At 37.2% G+C, this 24,561-nt stretch overlaps 1 protein-coding gene across 1 annotated transcript in view; it reads left to right on the top strand.

The window, feature by feature from the left end:
* Positions 1-24,561, top strand: part of PCLO (piccolo presynaptic cytomatrix protein) — a gene marked incomplete at its 5' end in the record, with an annotated part of 357,264 nt that overhangs the window by 43,819 nt on the left and 288,884 nt on the right. The gene's annotated exons all lie outside the window — the stretch shown is intronic.

Here is a 24,561-nt window from a genome sequence, read left to right as displayed (position 1 = left end):
ACAGAATACAGATATGAGCTGGTGGATAGATGAGGTGGGAAGATGTCACTGCTGTCAAGAAGAGCTAATGAATAACATAGTGGGTATTGTGCACAGGGATGGGGCTAATAAGGAGACATAGCACTCCAGGTGTTGGACAGGACTATGGAAGGGATGGGTTATTCTAGTTGGAAGAGAGGAATATGACCAGACTATTGGATTTAATTTGTCCATTAAGAGTAATTGGAATGTTCTAGATGCCTCATTACAACTTCTGACGCTGAAGTTCTGGCACAGGTTATGAGTTTTGCTATAAATTATGCCTGGTGTTCCAGAGGGATGTAACAGCTGTTGCTTATAGTATGTTGTGTTTTGGCTACATGTTAGTACCATGTCATGCCTGGTTTTGACTTGACAGTAGCAGCACAGAAATTCAGTATATCAATTCACCAGAGCACATTTCCAGGGGATGATCCCACCCAGTACTCTGGAGTCAGGCTTTTTGCATCTGTTATGGTTTCTGTTTGACACCCAAATCTCAGGAATCACTTTTAAAAAGTTTCATATTAAGTTTTTAAGAAACATACTCAGGATCTCTGAAAAATTAGTTTCTCTGTATAGAAGGGAAAGTGTCTAGACTGCGCTGTTCTGTAACACAGCAAAGATACGTTATACAGCATGACAAAATGTGGCTTAGGTCAAGACGTTACACTTAGTGTGTCAGACCAAGAATCTGTGGATGGACACAGCTCTCAGGACTACCAAGGAGATTGCCTTGCCTTGTGTGGGGAGGGCTGCATACCTCTCTTCATCATGCCATAGGGTGGTAGAGGTTCACCCGAACATTTAGAATATAGTCTCCCAAAGTTGTTTCTGTTAGAGTCATGTAAAGATGTTAAACTGAAATTTTGATCTTAATGCTTTTCTTGTATGTAGAGATAGAAGTACTTGTTTCTACATAGTGCTAGGTACCTGTTAAAGAGGTACCATGGATTTACTGTTTACCGATAACTTGCCAGCAATTACTGCTGGACAACCTAAACCCCTGAAATTTCCCTCTATATTGTAGGAGCAGTATATGTCCTAGTCACTGGATCACGAAGGACATATCTATAGGAACAGATGTAAATAAATACCAGCTGTGTTGTCTCATTCCATGAGCTGTCCAGAGATAAGCCATGTCCAGACTTGAAGCCAAGTATTCCTCCTCTTCAGTGCAGCGCTGGGCTTGAGAAAGTTTGACCTATTTTCCTGCTGGGACATACTGTGATAATGACATGGCTCTGTAGCATCTGAACTAAAGCTATCTCATGCTTATAGCACAGGCAGTGCAAGCATAAATCGGTTAGCCCCTTGTCATGCTATCTAAAACCCTGCTACATTTATTTAGACCTAATATATAGTACTCTTGTTTTTCTGCTGCTTCTGGCAAAATGGTCCTGCTTCACTAAAGCCTAGAATTAGATATTTGACTGTAGAATTTCAGGAAAATCTAGCTTGATCTGGTGCCTTCTTTAAGCAGCTTTATCTTTTCATGTGGGCTGTTGTCAATCTTACTCTGAAGATCCTACCGTCATTTGAATGCAGTCCTGTGTAGACTTGAGTCTGCACTGTGAAACTCCTTTTTAAAAGTCAGCCATTAATGCTTCTTTTTTTTTTTTTTTTTTTTTTTTTTTTTTTTAATATCTTTCATTCAGTAAATAGATAAAATAACTTCAGTTTTGAACACTGCTGTGACTTTTCCTCTGGTAATAAACAGTACTTTCACTTGTGCTGTAGCTGAATAATTTGAAAGTGCATTTAAGCACTGCCTTCTTCAGAATCACAATTTGTTTTATATGATAAACTTGATTTAATAAATAACTGTCTGACCCACACAGCAGTAATGAACACTTCCTTATATGACTTTTTCTCAACAGAGGCAGAAACAATACCTCTTTTGAAGTGCTGTATCCATTGTAAAGTGCATGCATCAGGCTGGAAGGCACCTCAAGAGCTTATGTTGTCCAGCCTTCTGGCTCAGAGCAGCATCATCTCTGAGGGCAGACCAAGTCATTCAGAGCTTTATCCAGATTCCAGAGCTTTATCCAGACTCATCTGGGAAACCTCCAAGGCCTGCACAAACTCTGGCTGCAGCTGATTGCATCTTGAAAAATACTACAGATTGAAAAGGGAATGAAAATACATTAAAAAACAGGGAGACTAGATAAAGCAGATGTTGTAAATCAGATGTCTTTTTACACGTTTCTTTATGACCACTTAAATTCTTAACTACTTCAGTGTTTACTTCTCATCCAGTGTTTAGAGTACACTAATTGCCATAGCTTATGTTCTAAGGAAGCGTATAAGGTAAAACTACATTGGATTAAATTAATTGCCTGTTTCCTGTCCTTGAGAAGCTGCAAATCAGTGAACAAAGTTCTATCGTGTGCTTGCTTGATGAGAGGGCAAAGTGGAACATAACCACCTGCCAATGTTATTTTATGCAATTTGGTTAGACTTGGTCTCATCTCAGCTTTTTTCTCATACAGTCTTCGTGAATACATTCTTATATAACCTCAGTCTGCTCCAATGCCGTCCAGAGAAAATGTGAAAATTGACACTTGCTTATTCAGAATAAAGACTCTGACATCTTGGAAGTCATATGAATAAGCCACGTACACTCTTGAGCTATATTATTATCCATGCATCGGTTCCACAGCCTGGATCTGAGTTCTGGGGAAGTGTTAATGAGCTTGAGTCGTAGGAGAGTAATTGTCTGCTCTTTACTGGAAAGGAAATGCAGGCTTTGATCATAATTGCAAATATAAATTGAGTATCCTAAAAGCTAAGAAGTCAGAAAGCTTTGTTTAATTTCTTTTGGAGAAATAGAGATGCTTCTTTTAGACATGACCAAGGACAAAAATCTCTGCAGTTTATTTAGTTATCCTGGTATGAAAGACTATATTACTGTGTGTGAATTAAAGAGATATCGTAATACAAATGATGCTCATCTAACTCAATAAAACTTGGTAGCTAATAGATGCTCTCTATATAATTTTTTTCTCTCTTTTTCATTTTTCCTTAATAAACAGTAACTTCAGGATCATGCTCTCATAATCTCTTCCCTATGTAATCCAAGGAAAAATGTCCATCTCCAAGGGTCATCTTTTGCTGGGGCTGGTCTGGCAAAATGGTGATTTGACAGTATAGTGCTTGCTTGTTGGAGTAATTAATGAATTCTGTCATTAAACAGCTTGTTGTGCTGGCATTAGCTATTTGTGCAAACTTATCTGATTTTTTGGGGTGTAGTCATACTTTTAGGGATATATTGAAGGGGAACATTTTATATCTTCCAAGTCAAATGCGCTTCTTGGTCTTGCAATTCCTTTTTGCAGTTTAACAGATGGCATCAGATTTAAACTCATGTTGAGACTTTGTGCTATGCTGAAGCATCTGAGGATTGATTAAACCCTTTGACTATTCAGTTCAAGCTGTGGCAGAAGATTTAGTTAAAGTTTTTTGTTTAGAGCATCACAAACAACCTGTTAAAAGTCTCCTGAGAGGTATGAATGCCCTGGGAGGACATGATAAAAACTGGAAGTTTCTCTTCAGTAGTATTTTTATACATTCAAACATACAAAACATGGTACTAAAGCATCCTCATTTTATTTATGAAGATGGAAATGTTATCTGTCAACTGGGAATTGAGGACCATTAATTTTCATAGCAGAAGTAAGGAAGATAAAATTAATTTATGTAGCAAGGAGTTTACAGATGTTTAAGTAAGTGATTGGCCATAGTGGCTGGTCAGTCTCTCTTCATATAGGCAGTTCCATTTTTTCCTATCACTACTAGTGGTGAGAGGGAAGCAGACTCTGCCTCATTGTTTCAGTGTAGTATCAGTCTTAATAATGCACAGTGTTTAGGAGAGGAAAAAGCATGCTTGTCTGTGGGAAATTTAAGTGCATGTCTAGGAACCCAGATAGTAGAGAAGAAAGCCTGCAGGAGAGTAACTTTTTTCAGGGAGGGGGAAGGAAAATGGGTAAAACTAGGAAAGAGCTAAGGCCTATGGCTGAAGCATGTTTCATATGGGGTGAGGCTGAGAGCACTTTCATTTGCTCAGTCTGTAGAAGAGAAGGCTCTGGGAGATCATACCAGTGTGTATAAATATGCAATGTGAGGGTGTAAAGAAGATGGAGCCAGGCTTTTCTGAGTGGTGCCTACTTACAAGATGAGAAGCAATGGGCACAAATTGAAACACATGAAAATCTATCTGAATGTAGGAAAAAGTGCTTTTTTTTCTTCTAACTGAGAGGGTGGTCAGACACTGGCACAGGTTGCCTAGAGAGGTTGCCGAGTTTCCCTCCTTGGAGATATTCAAAACCTGACTGGATGCAGTCCAGGGCAGCCTGCTGTACCTGACCCTGGTTGAGCAGTGGGATTGCACTGGATTAGCTCAGGAGGTCCCTCTCAACCTAAACTTCTGTGACTCTAGCACTTAGATTTAAACTTCTTTGAAAGTGGACTGATACTTTAAAAAAGCAGTTCCTGTACATGCTTTTGAACATAACACTTTTATTACCTTCTGTAACTCTTGTAACAAAAGCAGAAGAAAGTATTATTCAAGTTTTGTATAGACAACTTTTTTCCAAATTGCACTTAACTCTTCAAAACACTTTACTGAAATGAAATTAAACATGAGAATTTACATTTTGAAAAATATAAATTTATCTTTATTTTACTGATTAAAAATTCAAGAGGAGCAAGTACAAATGGCAAATTATAGTGGTCTAGGTTGCAGGAATCTTTTATTTGTGAGGGGAGAATATGTAAAAGTAGATATAGTTAAAAGACCATGATAATTATTTGGTTTAATTATTTAATAGGCCCACATTCTGAAAAAGCAAATGCTTCCCTATGCCATGTCTTTGGCTTCATCTTAGGTTTTTTATCATGCAAAAGTCAGTAATATCACAGGCAAGAGCCTTTGGCTAAGACTCAATGCATTTAGCACAGTCAGTGCTGAACGTACAAAGAAGGTAAAGAAAATACCCTTTTCACTGACTCAAGTATCAAAGCCATTGTGTTGTGCTTATGAGCATGAGTCACCAAACGTACACTTGCATGTAATTTAATGCCACAACAGACCATATAAAAATGGAATTCAGGTTTAGTTTTTCCTCTAAATATGACCCATGATACATCACTCAGTGTAATATTGCTGATGCTGGATAAGAAGGAAGTTAGGTGTCAGGAAAAATAAAAATGCTGAAATAAATAGCCCTTTTTTCACAGTTCAGAGAAGCTGCCAGTTGGTTCCTCCAAGATTTGAGCTTATGTCCATGCACAAATGACTTGCATATGGTGTGAAGAATGGGTTCCTGAAGTTTGCAGGCGCTACAAAACATTGCAGCAGACTTTTCTTTGAAGCCAAATGAGAAAAATAGTTGAAGAATATAAGAATGTTGAGTGAATAGGAGGTAAAATCACAGAATATTTTTTTTTTTTTTAATGAATGAAATAACCTCAGTTAGTCAACTAATGAACTAAGTGTGTGTGTATAGTTGTGTATTTACCCACCCACACCCAACAAATGGAAAGCTTTGACTTAGATTTTGTCACTGCAGAAAAATATCTTGGAGTCATCATAGATGGGTCTTTAAAAAAGTAAACTCCGAGTTTAGGAGTCAAAAATTAAATAGAATTTCCTAGGAGAGGAGTGAAGAACAAAACAAAAGTTCATTATGCTTCTCTAATTTCATATTACACTCATATAATGAATTTTTCTAGAATTATTCCCAATCTCAAAGAAGGGTTATTCTAGGACCTTAAAGAAATGGTGAAGGATGACCAGGTGACTCAAAAGTACAGGAATGCTTCTGAGCAAGAAGAGATTAAATCCACTAGGACGTTTCATCTTGGAGAAGAGACTGTTTTTAACTGTTATGACAGTTATGTAAACTCATAAGTGATGTGGAGACACAAACTAAGTAGTGATTTTACTCAGAAACTAGGTATTGGGGAACAACAAAGTAAAGCGTTAGGCAAGAAGTGTAAAATTAAGAGATTACTTTTTCTTTGTTTTACATTTGATAATGAAATTGTAACTCCGTAGAAAATGCTGGGATTATCTATCACATAAGTAAGTTCTAAAAAAATCATTTAGGTAACTTGTGGATAGAGTCCTTGTTGTCTGAAAGAGATGGGACCTTTAAATATGTACCAAAATGTAGAAGCCTTAGCATCTAAATTCTCACAGTTAAAAACTGGATTTAAAGGGCTACAACTTGGAGAGCTGTGTTTTGTTTTATCAGTGTTGTAGCCAAGGAAGGGTGAGTCTTCTTCTTACCACGGCTGATAGGAATGCATCTTTAGAGATTTCTGCTGCTGGAGATTCCATTTACGTCAGTGTTTCTATGTATTTTAAAGAAAATGTTATGTTTGGAAATCCATTTCTGGGAAAAAATACAGAGCATAGTTTATTAAAAATCTTATATTTTAAATAATTTTGTTATGACATTATATTCTCTTGCCTGTTCTTTTTATTCCTTTTTATATCTCAGGTCTTTGACAGTCCCTGTTTTGAATAAGTTTTAGTATATGTATTTGTTTTAAAGACTGTCTAGCACAGTGGGACTGCAGTCCTTATGGGTGACTGAAAAAAAAATGAGTGATCCTTAAATTGGAAATGATTTGACCCAAAAAAACCTAGATTGTAAATTCTTTACTTATGGATGGTCCCACTGAAATAAATGGTATTACTCGCTAGTGTATCGTCTCGTCAGTTGTAAATACAGAGTACTGCCTTACCCAGAGTGAAACACACAACTGCGTAGAGTCTCTTTCTGCTTAAGAAATGAAAAAAATTCTGAATTATTTCATATATTAAGCAGTTGAATCTTCCTTTGACCATTAGATCTTTATTATGTCAATTTGATACCAGTCTTTCAAACAGCTAGTGTTATGTTAGCATTGCTTTCTGGAAGTTGGTTCTCTTGTACTTTGTTCACATATACTGTAGAAATTAATAATTGAATGCTGCTATAGCCTGTTTACTTTCTCTCTGTTTAGTCAGTTATATCTGTACAACATGAATGAAACGTAGGTGTTAAATGCTGCCAAGTCAGCTTATTTTTCCCAAATGTGCTTCCATTTTGTCCATGGCATAAAGCAGTGAATAGAGTGGTCTCCTATTAAATTTTGCTCACTGCTTTTAATTTTGCTAGAATCTTTTACTTATGAATTCTTGTGTCTGCTTGCTGAGAACATTGACTCCTCCCTAGAATTTCTCATTTTATAATGACATTTTGATCTTGTGTGGGGCATTCATTTAGCTTACATTATTCAGAAGCTTTCAGAACACTTACCTGATTAAAGTTTGTAATATATATAATTATAGATACTTGCAAGAGAAGAGATTTAGTGTAGCATTATTTTTAAGATTGTAATTAATGAGCTAATCTCACATCCTTCCATCAAGAAAGAGGATTTGCTACAAAGCATCAGTAAGACCTGAATGTGTTGTAATCCACTGAGCAACTCAAGTGTCTAGACCAGTGATACTGATGGGCTTTTATAATTGCTATGAGTGATATACAATATGTGACAACTGGAGTTTTTGGTTTGGTTTGGGTTGGGTTAAGACTTTTGAGAAAACTTGTTTTTTTAAAAAGTAGATCAGGGGTTGTGTAACAGTTTGTTATACAACTAACCTATAAGAAGCCAGTTGGCCTCACAATCCACAAGCCATCATAGAGTTTTCTCAAATACAGAAAGAACAAATTTCACTGTCTAGGAGATTTTCATGCATATCTATAAACAAAAAAGTCAAAGCTGTTTCTTATTTTTTTTCTGTGTATTTCAGTGTGTGAATCTGTGTTAATGTGTTGTAAAAACACATGATGATGGCTCAGCTATTTCTAGTCTTACGTGTCAAAATGTTGTGCATCAGAAATGTCTGGTTCAGAAGCACACCTCCTAGCTAAGACTTTACTGACTTTTTTAATAAGATAGTTGTCATCTTCAGCTGTATTGATCCAGAAATATGTGTGTTAGGCCTGTCACAAGGAGAACTCGCCACTTAAAATCATAGAATAATTTGGGTTGAAAGGAACCTCCGTGTTTCATGTAGTGCATCCTCTTGCTTAAAGCAGGGTCAGCTGTGAAATCAGACCAGGCTGCTCAAGGCTTTATCCAGTTGGTCTGGAAAACCTCCAGCATGCACAGCCTCTCTGGACAATCAGTGCCACTGGCAGTCTTCGTGGAAAAGTTTCTCCCTATATCCTGTCTGAACCTCTCTTCTTTCAACTAATGCCCATTGCCCCTCACTTGCTCACCAGGCTCTGCTGTGAGTGGCCTGGTACCATCTTCCCAATAATCTCCTCATAGGTATTGGAGAATTGCTGTTAGGTTCTAGTGTGAACAAGTCCTGTCCCTTAGCTTCTCACAGGGCAGGTCCTTCAGCCCCAACTACTTGGTGACCCTCCATTAAAAACTCTTCCATCTCTCAGGGTCTTTCTGTATTGTGTAGGGTGTGGTGCTCATGGGAGACACTACAATCGGGATACAATGTAAGTGTTGTTACTGAAAGAACTTCTATGTGTGTCTCTCATGACACAATCTTCCATGTACAAATCTTATAATAAAATTTAGGCTTACATTTTCATTTGGAAAACAAAGATTATTCATATTTTAATTAAATTAGTGTGAGTTATGGTGTATAAAATAAAGTATGGAGTGAGATTAAAATTAACAGTTGTAGGAGTATCTATTGTATGTGTCTCCATCTTAACTGGTTGCCTAGAATTCCCTTTACAGTTAGTGGAAAAAAAAAAAACAAAACACCAAAAAACAAAAAAACCCCAAACAAACAAACAAACAAACAATAAAAACCACAACTTCATATTTTGCCTCATCCTGGAGTAAGCATCTGACATAGGCAAAATTAAATTTAGCCTTGAAAATACCTATTTTTACCCTGGACCACAATGGAGCTCAGGGGCACTTGTGAGTGCAGGTGGCTACCTTGTAGAGTCTAAGCTGAAGCAGCCACAATCTTTACTTTTGGCCAACACTGATTTTCTTGTAGACCCTACTGAAATGAAGGGAGAACAAGATTCCAGTCTTTACTATGTCTTAATGAATGCAGAGATGATGAACCTCATGTGATTCCATGAATAGAAATTAGTGGGGATCTTGGTTCAGAGTAAAAAAAAGTTACTGAGTTAGTGACTGAGGTGCAGTGGAATACAGGTTGGGTTTCCTATGTATACTCTGTAAACTTCAGTACAAATATGTAAAATTATTACTAAAATATCCCAACCAAAGCACTAATCCCTAGCCTTTTAAAACCTACTGGTATTAAGTATGGAAGGTGTGTTTATGTGTTGTGTGTATTTTGAAGGTGGATCAAGTATTTTTATGAAGTTTCACTTAGAAATTTCAGTTGTATTTTTACCTGTTCATTCAGATGTAAGTGCTGTCAACTCTAGCTTATTAATTGTTTACATTACTGTTTTGAAAATATTTCCATAATAGCTGTTGCTCAGTCTTCTGTAGTCTTTACCTGGGTTTTCTGGTTTGTTTTTTTTTTTGTTTGTTTGTTGGTTGGTTATTTTTTCCCCCCTAAGGTTCCCTCATAATATTTTTTAACAAAGATAACAAGTCCCCTTTTCGTAGGTCCTCCAAAAGATTCTATTTAGAACTAATTATAGCTTTCTTTAATATCTGCTAGTTTCTGCTTCCCCAAAGTAGTTTTTTACTGAAAGATAATAGTCTAAGCAAAATGTTAAACTTCCTTTTACTCCATAATAGTAATTTGATGTGACATTTCTGCATTGTATTATTAAGCTCTGAAAACTTATTAAATCATGTTCCAGGTGATCAATGGATTTTTCCTTTGCAAACTAAAGCACTCATCATTCATAGCACGCCTCCTTTGTTCCGGCAGAATGGAGGACAGTTTTAATGCGTGTTGTCAGGTCCTCATTTTCTTTATTTCTTGTGACATGATCTTTACTTTTCCATAAGAAATTGGATAAGTTGGCATTAGGTAACAGCTAGATACTATTTTTTTCTTCCTCAGAAAAAAACCCCGCATCTTCTTTTTTTTGAGGCAGAGCACAGTCAACAACAGCCATCCCATTTGTTCAGTTTCTTCAATATGACTCCTTCATTTTAAAAGTTACTTAGAACTGGCTTATCAATAGAAGTCCAAAATAACAGAAGCGTAGTTTATGGAATTTGTCATGTAGGGTGAAGAAAACAATCAGATGTTGGAGTTGATCCACCCTGTGAATTGTTCAAACCAACTGTATTTCTATGTCAATTGTTAACAATTAGAACAAGCTTAAAGAGTTTGCTCCTGTACTCTGCTTGCTGAAAACCACTTTGAAATTTACTGACAGGCAGGAACTCAGAACAGAGTACCATAGGAAGAAACAAAATTTTGATTCCTAACTGGGATCCATGTATAGCCTTATCCTTTCAGCTTTAGAGGAGTAACTTGAGAAAGTATCTGATGTAATAGATGATCACAGACAAGCAATCTAAAGCTCAGGTATTAATTTATGGCAGTTTATGTGTTATAAATTACAGAAATGGTACTCCACAGTTTTTTAACAAGTAAGCAAAAAAAATTGTACTTTCTTTTGTTCATAACTCAGCAGCACACAATTCCCCTAGCAGTAAGGAGATGTGAGCATGTTGTAGAAAAAGAGGAAGATTGATCCCGCTGTGAGAGGCAAGTACAACAATATAATAAAAAAATATATAAAATACTAGACAGGAGAGTTATGTTTTAATTCTGAAATAAAGTATTTCAGGAGAGTTATGTTTTAATTCTGAAATAAAGTATTTAATCTGAAAAAAGATTTAGTATAGAAGGATATAGATTAGTGAGTGTATAAGTAGGTGACATATCTTGAGTGTCAGGAGTTGATATTAGTTTGTTTGCAGTCATGGTTTCAGAGTTTGATTTTGTTCTGTGTAACAGTGAAAATAAAATGTTTTCCAGTGTTGCTATAAAATAGAAATATATTGGATTTTCTGGTTTTCACTTGTAATGACCAGATATCCTTCAGACCTGAGAGTACACTGTATAAAAGATGAAGAGGAGAAAAATCTCACAGTTACATTTAAAATAGCTCATAATACTACAAGTTGCCATGAAACTAATGAAAAACAAAACAAAACCTTTTTTAACATATCCTTCCTGCATTCCTTCCTTTGTTCCTTTCTTGGAAGCTTTGTTTCCCTGTCACTAGTGCTGAGATATTTAACTTAAAGTTATTTGGGGGGGGATTTTAAAAGGTTTATAGAAAGACCTTATGCATTAAAAATAATAATTCCATCCTGTATACCATTTTATTCATGTTGACTCTATTATCATAGTTTTGGTGTGCTTATTTCAAAAGAAATAATAGTATTTCAAAAAGTAATAACATAGTAATACAAAATTCGATCCAGTTGTAACTTGCCTTTTTGTTTTGTTTGCATGACATTGATTTACATAAATAGTCATAATTCTTTCCCGTGAATTAAATTTATTTTCTTTTTATCATCTAATTATCATGATTTTTCTTAAAATATTCTTTCAGAATTATACACTGCTGTCAAGAAAATCAGTTGGGCCCATATTTTAGTTGTCAGAGGACAGGAAACCTAAAATAACAGATACCTCAATGCTATGTAAAAGTCATGAGGCAGGGAGGTAGTCACTCCCAAAATGTGTTGCCTAGACATTACAACAGTACTTTATTTTGTGAGAGGGAAAAAACCTGGTGGTGAGATTAAATATCAGGAAGAGAATCTATTGATACAGTATAGGTGAAATCAGATTTTCAAAGGAGACTGAAAATGGCAAATAACCCATATGAACTGTCTGTGTGTATAAAAATATATGGCCAAAACCCCCTCCAAATTTGGCCAAAATGCTAAGAAAATGCATGGAGGCATTTATAATTGCTTTTATTGGTTTTAGGGTAAAAACAGTTGTGTTGTTTGCAATGATGAAATGGGCTGGCATTTTGTTTTATCATTGTCGTAGGTGTTGTCTTTCATAAATGTACATATATTTTCCAAACGAGATAGACTTCTGTGTGAGCTCAGCTGTGTAGTGATTGTGTCTGCAAGAGACCCCTCACATTCCTTTGCAGTCGGGGGAGAGCTGTTCAGTTCACTCAACATGGAGTTTAATGTTCAATCTCTTCCTCAAGTAGAGACCTGTGCTTGGTCAGATGGATAGTATTCCAGATTTTATTGACTGTATTGACTAGGCGCTTGGTTCATTTGCCTGAACAGTGACATCTAGTACCAGCTGAGATGCCTGTGGGCATTTTGCCTAGCTTCTAGGCTGATCCAGTGGCTTGAAGTTTATATCATCTGCCACCATGCAGATGTCTCAGGGCATATCTGATGGCACTGGTTTAACACTGAGAGGCCTCTGGTGACATCTGTTTTAGACCACTAAAGTGAGATCTTGGTCTCCATTCACTGTAGTAGAAATTTAAATAGCTAACTGAGGTATAGATGCCTGCTTTGTATCCATCTGCAGTTAGATGAGATAAAGGCAGTTTCTCTAATTCTTTGCATGTATCAAGCTGGTTTGTTCAGCAACAGAGCAATAGACACACAAAATAGTCTTTTTGCTTATTCCAAATATCTGCGGTTCTGCAAAGAAAGAACTAAAATCTAGCCCACTGGAGATAAAATATATTTCATATAAATCTGAATAAAACTAGTGACACCTTGAAATGCTGGGGTTTCAACCCCAAGCCCCAAATTAAGGTTGACATATTGGGTAATTCCCACAGCCCTTCCCAAAGGGGGTGAGTTTGCCTTTAGGCTTCCCTCCAGGGAGCGGCCAGCCTGGCAGGGAGAGCCATGAGGTAAAGGAGCCCCAGGTGTTCTGCATTAAGTAAGCAAAGCTCAGGTGTCCCACCTGGGGATAAAAGCTGGGACCACTGGCAGAAGGAGCAGTGTCTGTGTGTGAGGTGGGGGCACTGTGCAGAGTTCCCTGTTGGGGAAGGACCTCCTGCCTCCCTGGGACTGGGCTCCAGTCAGGTATGGCTTTTATAAACGTGGGCTGTGTAGAGATTCAGTGTGTAGCTTCCTCGGTCTTATGTGTTTGGTTTGTTGTCTTCCATGGGAGACTGCATTTCACCATTTATTCCTCTCGTTGTTGGATGTGCAGTGTTTTTGTTGGGGTCAGTGGGATTGATGTCAATTATGTATAATCTGACTTGTTTGTACCCCCAATGCTCACCCATGTACTGACCCTTTTGTATCAAATACAATTTGGTTATTGGTTCATCTTTATGCTGGCTGTGTCCTTTATGCTAGGCCTGATAACTGGCAAAATGCACCTATACTATCAGGATACACACTTTTTGCCTGTAAATGTGAATGTGCTTAGCCTGTCATTGAAATTTAAATCATGTATAAAGCAGGAAATACTATTCACATTACAGTAAAAGTGCACAGTGTCAGTCATACATCAGCATTTCATCATTTGAGGTTTGTGTGTGGAATTCTGGAGGCAAGAAATACTTCCTATATCGATTACCAAGTTAGATTTGCAATAACTAGTGAACAGGTGCACTTAAGGAAAAGAATTCTCTCCCGCTGGTGACTTGGAGAACCACACCAGTGGTGGACAGATTGCAGATCCTGGAGTTCTATTACAGTCCATCATGCTGGCCCTGCTGCACAGAGTGCCTTTGAGGATTAGAGGGGAATTTCTCTAATAGAAATACAACAATTTTAGTTCACATGCATAATGAGCAGAGCTTGGCATCCACAGAATAATATTTCCATTTTAGTGACAATCTTAGTATTATGAATTTAGTATCCTGTTATTAATTCGGTGTTATTCTCAATGTTTGGATAACTCCTTTTTCTAAATGGAAGTCTTGAACATACAAATCAATGCATATATTTATATGTGACATGTTGTCAGATTGAAATTAGTTTTGTTTTTTTTTTTTCTTTTTGTAGTTCTTTCTATTTTAAATTAGAAAATCAGAATTAGGCTAAACGTTCTGTGGATTACGAAATGTGGTGATAGAGTTTAAGAAATCCCAGTCAGAGTATAAACAAGTAACATGTTTATGAAGAATACATATCTTTTTTAACTTCCAAAATATTTGATAACGATCTAGTTAATGTCTAATATGAGCTCCCAGGGGTTCTAAAAGAAATAGTTCAGATATTTAAATCTCACATTTGATTTTCAGTTTTATTTAGATAGATATTTTATTGACATCTTTTTTAGAAATATGAAATCAGTGACCACTTTTTCTCTCTAGGAGAGAAAACTTAGAGGTAAAGGCAAGGAGACCTCAAGATGACTTAAAGATCTTGCTTAAATCATTCTGAGTGGTGAGGAATTGACTGAAGTATTTATTATAAAGTAATTTTTCAGCAAACTGGAAGATAATACCCTGATGTTCAGACATTGAGGCTGATATCAGATGTATTTGCCGTCATTGTAGATTCTGTATAAATAACACGTATTAAGTAAGTTGTCTTTAAAAAATGCATAAATATACGCATGTGAGAAATTGCGTCAGATCTATTTCTTCTTCTATGTTTGAAATCATTGGCATGTTATTTACTTCTAGTGATAGCCAATGTCTGTGTCTATTAATAAATAATTTCCTACATCTTGTGATGCTATTACTCCAATATGCTTCAAAATCTGGATAAAGATTAATAAATGCTTGTCTCATCAAACAGCACAGACTTTCAGAGCTCCCAGTTCAGAATTTAGAATAAATGAGATAGAAATAGTCCTAACCATTACCAAGACCTTGTTATTGTGCTTTTGAAGATGCTCAGTACTGAGGGGAGGGTCAGTTTTAGGCATGACAAAAGTAGACAGTGGCTTGGAGTTTAAAAAAATGTTGGCCTTATGCAAGAGAGATTTCTACTCTAAAATAAGTGTCTGAAGTGGTGTGCCTTTCTCAGAGGCAGCCACAGCACTTCTCTTCCAAATCCATTTAGTAGCTGTGAGCAGCAGGACTGAGCAAGACCTTTGTCTCAGACACAGGTAGAAGGGCTTTGCTGCCTGGGCATCTGTTTTGCTCCCAGTTAAACAGAGGGACCCATAAACAGAAGTGAAGAGTGGTGTGTGTTTTTTTTCTGGAGAGCTTTCTAGGCTCAGCACCCGAAACCATGCTAGAGAACATAATATGCGGGGAACCAGCTCTGCTGTGACCATGCACTGGAGTTTTACCCTTGTTCCTGGGGTCTGAGGTGGATTTAAGTCCATGTATATCCATGTGAGAACTTGACTAGAAATGTTCACGAGTATAAATACCAATACTGTATTTATAAAATCCTAAGATGTGGAGTACTGGATGAATTCTTTAAATAGTGATCAAAAGTCAATTATTTCTTGGGGGAAGGATGTGTAGTCAGTTACAGTTCTATAGTGCCACTGAAGGAAAACCAAATAGAATGTAAATTTGTCTCTGCAATGCAACAGAAGGCAAAAAAATTTACAAATTTGATATAGCATACGTTTCCATGTTTAATCTTTCACTGTCCAAAGCCAAGGTAACTTCCATTATTTCTTAAGTGTTCTCAGTTTTTCATTTAAATGTAAACTTTTTCACTGTTGAATTTTATGAATATAAATCAACAGAAACAAGAAATGTCAGCTGCAAGTTCTAGCTCCTTTGGTTGTATTTAAGGGGACTGTCAGAGTTCTTTCCTCTACCCTTGTCATGAAGCCAGTTTTAGGCAGCAAAAAAACCCCTGATAGGATATTTTCCTGGGTCATTACAAGGAATATTACTGAAACTTGACAAGTAAGATATTTCAGGTTTTAAAGATAATCAACAGTTCATTCAGGGATTCATAAACTGTTTGCAAGTCAATGTCAGTCTCTGTTGCTTACTTGTGATTCACAAACATCTGATACCATGTGTGCATCCAGTGAATATATGATCTCCAGATTTCGAGTATTTTATTCAAACACCATAGTGATTTAAATAATAAACCACTCTACAGCAATCATGACATCCTGAAATAACAATTTGTGCTAAATTAAGAAGAGAAAAGTGGCAACAGCTGACAAATGTCTCATTTAGGAAGACTAGAGTTTTGTTGGTCTTTCAGTGCTGATTTTCAGTTTGTTAGCCTTTCTTTAAAGTGCAGTTAATATTTTTAAGATGTGAGTGTGGTCTATTATATCTCTTTCTGTCATGTTTAGAGGAAACGTCTATAGCACATTTTTGTGGTAATAATCTAGCTAGCTAGTTAATTAAGAACACTGTTTAATTTTATGAGATCCTTGTGTATCTAATACAGTATTTACACTTATCTGAGTTCTTCTGTAATTCCTGATGTTAAATTATCAATGACCTCTGGAGCAAACTCATAAATTCCAGTTAGCTTTCAAAAGTTGAACAAAATCCTAATGTGGTCATTTAGATTACAAAGAATCGTTTTTCTGTTCTGACTATAAATTTGTCTCCTCAAACCTGTATTATTTTAAAGGTAACACAACTAACTTTTGTGAAATCAGTGAACCATTTCAACATTTTTTTCTTAAACCATTTTTTTTAATTGGGACTATATAGTAATTGTAGATCTCTCCAGAGATAGATAGATAGATATATATATATACACATACACACACACATACACTTACAGGATTAAAATGAAAATTAGAGAATTTTGTACCTCAAAATGCTGCACAAGTTACTGTCTTCAAAAACAATGCAGATGACAAAGGAATAGCAGCCTGTGAATTTTGTGATTTATTTTGTATCTAAGAGCAATTCTATTTGCATTACTTGGTACTTACCACATTATGGAAAGGTCTTTGCAAGACATTTATAACCTACTTGAAGGTATCATTCTTATCTACTCTCCATAAAGAGAGAAATCTGTAATGCTTTATTATAAAACATATGCTGTAAAAGAGATTGCTTCCACACTCTCTTTCATCAGTGATCTCAACAGGAAAAAAGACAATACTGCATTAAATACATTTTCAGATTTAAGTCAGAGCATTGTTATAAAGATACAGAACTAACCTCCAACACAGTATAGAGTTCCTCTAGCATTTTTTTTTTTTGTCAAGCTCAGAATATGAACTAGGGAAGTAAATTTTAAGTACAACTGTAATCAAAACTGTCTGCCCAGCTGAAGGAAGAAAAGATCTGATTGAGCTTTGTGTTTTTATTTCAAAAAATACGTGATTTGTTTCCTTGACATAGATGAAGCTTCCCTGCTAGAGTCCTTGCTGTCTTCTCCAAATTCTGTGATATACAAATTGTGAGGAGGAGCAATGTAACATAAATGGATCTTATATCCAGAACTGGTATACATGTCTGGAGGCAACTACACCTAATATGGAGGTTATCTTTTAAGTAGCCAAGGGAGGAGGAAAAGGAAGGAAAGAAGGTCAGAATGTTTGCTGCCGTGGCTCTGAAGACATGACTTTTCCATTACTAGTAACAGGCCAGGGGTGTTGGACTGAGCTGACAGTGCAGGGTTTCAGGACATGTGTGGCTTTGTCTTGGCACGGTTTCAGATTGCTTTAACGATAGACAAGTGGCCAAGTGACTATTGCCTCACCTTGGTGTGAGCTGAAGCTCTGGGAGCACCATGAGTGTAAAGGCCTGTCAAACCTGGGGCAGCACTGCCTGGCACGTAACAGCCCTTGATGTCAATTGAGTCTGGAGGAGGCAACATTCAGACTTCAGCAGGGAACCAGTGAGAAGGAGGCAGAGTGTGATTAGAAAACATATAAATATAGCTCCAAGTGTACCACAGGATAGAAAAGGAAGAAACTCCCACAACTGTGATAATCCTACTCCCAGCAAGGATTTCAGGTTGCTCACAACTTGTTGTAGTTCCTCCTCTTTCTATTTAAGGAAGACTATAACTCTCAACCCTAGGAACAAGAGGAATATTGGATGAAGCAGCACATCAAATGAGTAGATCCTAGAAGAGTTTGGTATAACTATTATTCGTTTTGTTGCATTGATAGATAATTTGGACTATGTGACTGTTTAAACATTAATTCAACTAACAGCAAATTCTCATCTCTTTATAAAAATATCTTCCCTGTGTCTATAACAAGATTTTGAATAGAATGCTGTGTTCCATTTTTATGACTTTCACCAAAGGGCAGGGGACAGTAATGTGGTAAACAGTCACAGGGTAATCATCTGGGAGAAGCCCAATAAATCACTAAAAGGCACGCTGAAATGCCTAGAGAAATCAGAGGATTTCCTCTTGCATGGCTGTGGCTTGTACATACTGCCGGATTTTGGAGTTAGTACTCTCTAGAGAGTCTAGAATCAGGTTTCTAATCCTCTGCTAAGTGCTTTAATCCCTTTGATGTGCAAAATACCACTATGTCTACCACAGCTTCCTCCTCTGGGAGGTAAATGGTTATCCACCTAAGCTTTGGTTATTATGGTGCTCAGAGTGGGACAGAATCATCTGCTGCCCAAGGGCAAGCTCTTCTGAACATTTCACAGAAGATAACCACAGAGGGAACTTTCTGGAACCAGTTAAAATATTAAGAAAACATGGACAGAGATGTATAGGGTTGGAAACACTAGATGAGAAGTGTGTTGAATTGCTTTCCACCCTGTTCTGTCACTGCCTTTTTAGTGCGATAGATTGTCCACAGTTAGTGCTGTGGGGTTATGCTCATATAGCTATTGGTCCTCCCACTGACATACCTCTCTGAAATAAAGAAAAGCTGTGACTGCTGTGACACTGTGAGAAGTTTGTTGATGCACATCAGAAGGCATGACTAAAATCTTAAAACTGTAACAGTATTAAAGATAAGAAAATGTTCTTTAGTTTGAAACCATTACCTCTTGTCATATTGCAACAGGCCTTACTAAAAAGTGTGTCCCCATCTTTCCTGTAGGCCTCCTTTTACTACTTAAGTACTGAAAGGCTGCAATAAGGTCTCCTGGAGCCTTCTCATCCTCAGGCTGAACACCCCCAACTCTCTGTCTGTCCTCATAGGAGAGGTGCTCCAGCCCTCTCATCATTTTTGTGGCCCTCTTCTGGACCTGCTCCAACAGGTCCATGTCCTTCTTTTATTGGGGGACTCAGAGATGGATGTGAGGTCTCATGAGAGCGGAGCAGAGGGGGAGAATCACCTCTCTTGACCTGCTGGCTGTACTTGTGATGCAGCCCAGGACACAATTGGCTTTTGGGGTTGCGAGCACACATTGCCAGCTCATGTCCAGATTTTCATCCACCAGTTCAGCCCAAGTCCTTCTCCACAGGGCTGCTCTCAATCCCTTCATCTCCCAGCCTGTATTGATACTGGCGGTTGCCCCAACACAGGTGCAGGACCTTGAACTTGACCTTGTTAAACCTCATGAGGTTCACGTTTGCCCACTTCTTGAGCATGTCCAGGTCCCCCTGAAAGACGTCTTGTCCCTCAGATGTGTGAGCCACACCACTCAAATTGGTGTCATCTGCAAACTTAGTGAGGATGCACTCAATCCCACTGTCTAATATAACTGAAGATATTAAACAGTACTGGTCCCAGTGTGGACCCCTGAGAGACAGCAGTTGTCACTGATCTCCATCTGGGAGCCATTGACCACTACCTTCTGGATGTGACCATTCAACCAACTCCTCATCTAGTGAAGAGTCCACCCATTAAATCCATATCTCTCCAATTGAGAGAGAAGGCTATTGTGGGGAACCATGTCAAAGACCTTACAGAAGTCCAGATAAGAACTGTTCTGTTGCTTCATAGATGCATAGATAGCATTAAGGATTTTGCTGGCAGAGCTGCTGCCAGGTAGTCTGTATGAAGACAGAACTATTGACTCAAAATGGTCTTTCAAGCTTAAATCTGCAAACTAAGAAATGAGTTCAAATTCACCAAGAGAAATGAAGCCACAAAGATTAAAAAGATGATGTCGCTGATGAAAACAGTTACTTTTTAAGTGTAATTGTTCAGCTTCAGACAATTTTTTTTTCTTGTTACTGAAATGGAAACCATTGAGTAAACTGTAACAAGACTTCTCAGACTCATTAGTTTTCTCTAATACACCTCATTTCTTTCTGAAGCATTGGTACACTAAGGATATTGCATTGATTTGTGCATGCAGTCAAACTTTTATTGAGAGGAAACATCAGATGGCCACAGTGTTTACATGAGCTGTCAGTTGTGTATTACAAAGTTTTATGATGTGTTGTTTACATGCTCAGATCCTACTGGCATAGATAGATTTACATGTTCCAGCTCTTTTCCTTCCCTTTTTAAGGTTTACTGAAGGTAGTAACAGGCAGGTTTCAAGGGCTGTTATCAGAGACACTCACAGTCCTTTATTCTCTTACTATTGCCATATGTCTTGGGTGTGTATGTATGTATATCTTTATCTTAAACTCAGTAATAAAGAAAATAATAATCTTGCTGAAACTGAAATTTTGTCAAAGTTTTCTGGTTGAGCCCCATCCAAGATAAATATGAGAAAAACTGTGTGGAAAAAATTATGTATTTTTTTCAAATATATTTCTCTCCAAAGGTGAGGAGTACATTCAGTACTTATTACCAAGGTTTGCAGCGCAGAACATTGATAGTTTCCGTGACCAAAGTGATGTGCCCCTTTTGGACTGTATCCTGAGCATCACAGGAATAAAGGAGGTGTACTTCAGGTGCATGCTCTTTCACATACCCCTGCACCATCATATGAAATTAGAGCTCTCTGAGTATTTGAAACACTGATCTACAGAATATTAAGACTACTTGACTCTAGGCATCTAACACTGGGATATTCAGAGGATGAAAAGTAAGTTCGTCATCTGTGTCAACCTGTAGAGTCAGTAATATCTTTCCTTTTACTGCACAAGGAGATGGAAAAACTTCCTGGCTGTCAAAATGAGGCTAATAATATGTATCACCTCCAGAAAAAAAAAGGAGCAAGTTGGATAGTCCTTCGGTTTAAGATGAAGAATAAGGACAGCAAGAAGATAAATTACTTCATGCAAATCTAAGAGTGCCTCTCGACCCTCCCCAGAGACATTTTTCAAACTGCTTTCTCCACCAGGCAGCATAAGCAAGTAACAGAGGAGCTCAGGCCTGTGGGTAAGGTGAATGCCATGGAAACAGCACCAGGTGGATAAGTGCTTCAGTATTTTTTTAATGAACATTTTACTTGAATCTAGATCACTGACTCTCATATGAGAGAAGTTTAGCTCAGGATTTTTGCTTGGGTCCTTCAGAATTGTAGGTTATGTGTACACCAATACACAGTTTGACCAATAATGGCAAGACTTCTGTAAATCTGTAATTGCCTGACATGCTATCTTTGCCTCTAGTGGTGTTTTAATTTTAGGTTAAGACTTGTGATTTAGCTTGGTCAGGAAACAAGTTTGGTTAGATGATAGGAGGAATACTGTCCTGACAGATGTTTTGTAACAGTCCTGCAGATCTTAGTACAGGAGACAAGCATAGTGTAGCGTTCTTTTCTTTTTAATGCATGGACAAATGAAGTTAGTGTTCTGGCAGACACTGAAGCCTTTCAAGACAGAGCTCTGGGAAGATTTTAGGGCATGTTCACTGGAGGCAAAAGGCTCTGTGATATTCAGCAGGTTTTTATTTGGCTCAGGGTACTGCCTGAGCAGCACAATAAAGTCCTGTGGTACAGAGGATGCACATATTTGCATGCACATGACCTGCTTTCCTTTGATTCATCTTTCTCTTCCTCCTGTTTGATTCTGCAAGCGTGAGGAAATTTTTTAGCAAGATGCACAAACATCTGTTTAGCTATGCAGCTTTTTTCCTCTTAGTTAGCATCTCTGAGATTCTGTAATTACACTTCTGGGTAAAATATGCTGTCATGATAACTTATGCCTGGAATGTACTATTTAAAGTGGTGGGCCTATCCTTCTTGAATTTACACACAGAGTAGAGGTGGTGCCTAATGGAAGATAATAATTTGAAGCAAATGCGGTCTTCCTCTGAAACAGCTGAAGATCATCAACTCAGCAGAAATCTGACCAACTTCTGGAAACTGTATAAAGAAGATTCCTGCATTTGTTACAGTATGGAGACTGCAAATTTCCATGCTTTTTCTAGTAGATTTGCGCTTTCTTTTAAGCCAACGAGTCTTTTGTTCAAGTTGTGCTACTGACCTTTAAACTGTTATATTCGCAATAGGGAGGAACACAGGATTGGCAGATGCTGCAGTGCTGATATGAATTACCAGCTATAGCAGCATGAGAGTGGGATTGATGATCCTGTGAGCGCTTTAAAGACCATAACCCAGAAGATTAATCTAGTGAAATATATTGCAAAGAAACACAATTGCTGAGGGAAAAAGGAAAGTTAATCTAGTAAAGAATACTTGTAGTATCTTTATGGTTTTCTTTTCATAGTTGTCTGGAAAAGATTGTTTGCAATAATTAGTCTCCTAAGAAAGGGATTTTTTTTCTTTTTTTTGTAGAAAATTCTGCAACTTTGCTTCAGACATTTCATATAGGATATTTTTTTTCTCCAGCTCTAATGTGAAACGCTCAGGCATCCTATTCCCAAACAGGCTGTATGCAGAATCATATTGATTTCAGTGATAGCTCAGCAAACAGGGATCTCATAGGATGAGCCTTTGACTCATCTGTATGAGGTTCACTAAGTAAACTCCATCTGAAACCACAGCTTTACACAAGTTCAGGATGGATTTTTCAGTACAGTAACGTTTTGACTTGAAACAGGATGGTGACTCAGATTACTAGAGTTAGCCTTTAGTTAGTTAAGGAATGTTCACGTCTTCCTTTAAAAAATTCAGCTGCATTCAAGTTTTGCTGTGAAATCCTCTACAGAAGGTAATGTCTTACTTCTTTGAGTTTCATAAGAGAAGTTGAACGTTATACAATGTTTTTATATTATGTGCTGAAAAGGAGCAAAGGCTAGACATGTCACAAATTAGAGAAGACCTTCCCCCCCTGCCAAACTGCTTTTTTCCCTTAGCTTTATGCTGCAGATACCTCAGTACTGGTCTTTTTGAAAGAAAGAAGAGCTTTCCCCTTGGAACTGACCTGAATATCTGGTTTGCTGAGTACTTACCAAGCTGATTCAAGGGTGAATAAGTTATTTCCACCGGACTGAAACAGTCTTGAGTTACTTGATGTAACCCATAAAGTAGCTAGTGTGAAAAATATCCGCAAGAGTGGAAAGAAGCTACGGCTTTAACAGGTAACAATTAAAATTGATGGTGTTTTCAAACAGGGATGTAAATGAGTGGCCATGGAAGCAACTTCTTTGCTGTTAAAGGTCCACTGCGAGAGAAAACTGAAGAATTACTAGTCTCTGCTGCCTTGAATCATGTACATTGTTCAGTTGTACTTAACTGAAGTTTTGTTTATTTCTTTGTGACTCTCATGATAACAGTATGAAGAAAGTGGACTTACTCTACTATATAGTCTTTCAGGGATATTTAGAAAGTAAGTAACAACTGACCTAGTATGTTCCTTCCCTATTTTGCAGGGCTAGCATTTTGAGAATACACTTTCACAGATTGCTTTTTTGTAGATTGGAGTAATTTGACCATGGAGCCATCACTGTGTTGTAAGAGTGATCTGATGTGCTTGATGCCTTCCCCACCTCCTTTAATTATGGCATTTTGGATTTGAGAAATAGTTACTGAAAAAATGAAGCCTGAAAATTAAAATCTGATACAGTATCATTAGTGTGCCTTTAAGCTAGTGCTTTTAAAATTAAAGTTTGAAACCATTTCTTTATTTTTTGATACCTCCTCTTTTATGGGTTGCATGCACAGCCATCTTACTGTGAGTACATATATTCATGTGCTACTCATTGATATCCAGAGTTGGACGTGATTGCAGTTTTTAATATGAATTTTCCTTAATAAATTCCGTTGGCAGATAATTTTAAAAATAAAATTCTGAAGGAAATAAGTGCTTTTGACAGTCTAAGTTGTATCATACCCGGTATCATTTCTATTGGTAAATAAGGTTTTCAAATATTCCTTCATGACTTTTTGTGAACCACCTCACCTGGCTATTCATATTTCTTATCTTATGCAACAAAAATTTGATACAGCCGCACTTTCCCAGAATCCTGATAATATAGAAAGCAAACCTTGTTTCTAATTACCTTAGATATAAAATTAAGGAGCAATACAAAGAATGTATAATTAATTTCTGTCAGGATGCCAGTCTAGCTCTTTACATATTCACACTGCAAATACATAATTGAAGGCAAATACAGCCTAACTGCTGTTGTGATTAGCTTGTTCCCCAAAATAATAAAGATATCAGTGCTCTTGTGTAGGAAAAAGATTAATTGCATATGGTTTTGTTTTGTTATTTCCTGTGTAGGAAGTTGCCTGGAAATACCCAGAATGGTAATATAGTCAGTATATGTAAAATTTCACTTGGCTAAACTACAGGAAGGAAAAATTCTTTATAACATTAATTTTATTGACAAATTTTTAGACAATAATTCTAGTGCAAAACCTGGATGAGAATCTACTAGTGAAAAGTCTCAATTCTATCTAGGAGAGATTAACAGCTGCACACCACTAAATATCGAACTGTAGATTTTGTTGTGAAGGTGTCACTCCTTGGGTGAAATTTAAAATT

This window comes from Athene cunicularia (assembly GCF_003259725.1).
Source record: "Athene cunicularia isolate RWA chromosome 1 unlocalized genomic scaffold, athCun1 chr1_part2, whole genome shotgun sequence".
NCBI classification, from domain to species: Eukaryota; Metazoa; Chordata; class Aves; order Strigiformes; family Strigidae; genus Athene; species Athene cunicularia.
This window is presented reverse-complemented; position numbering and strand designations above follow the sequence as displayed.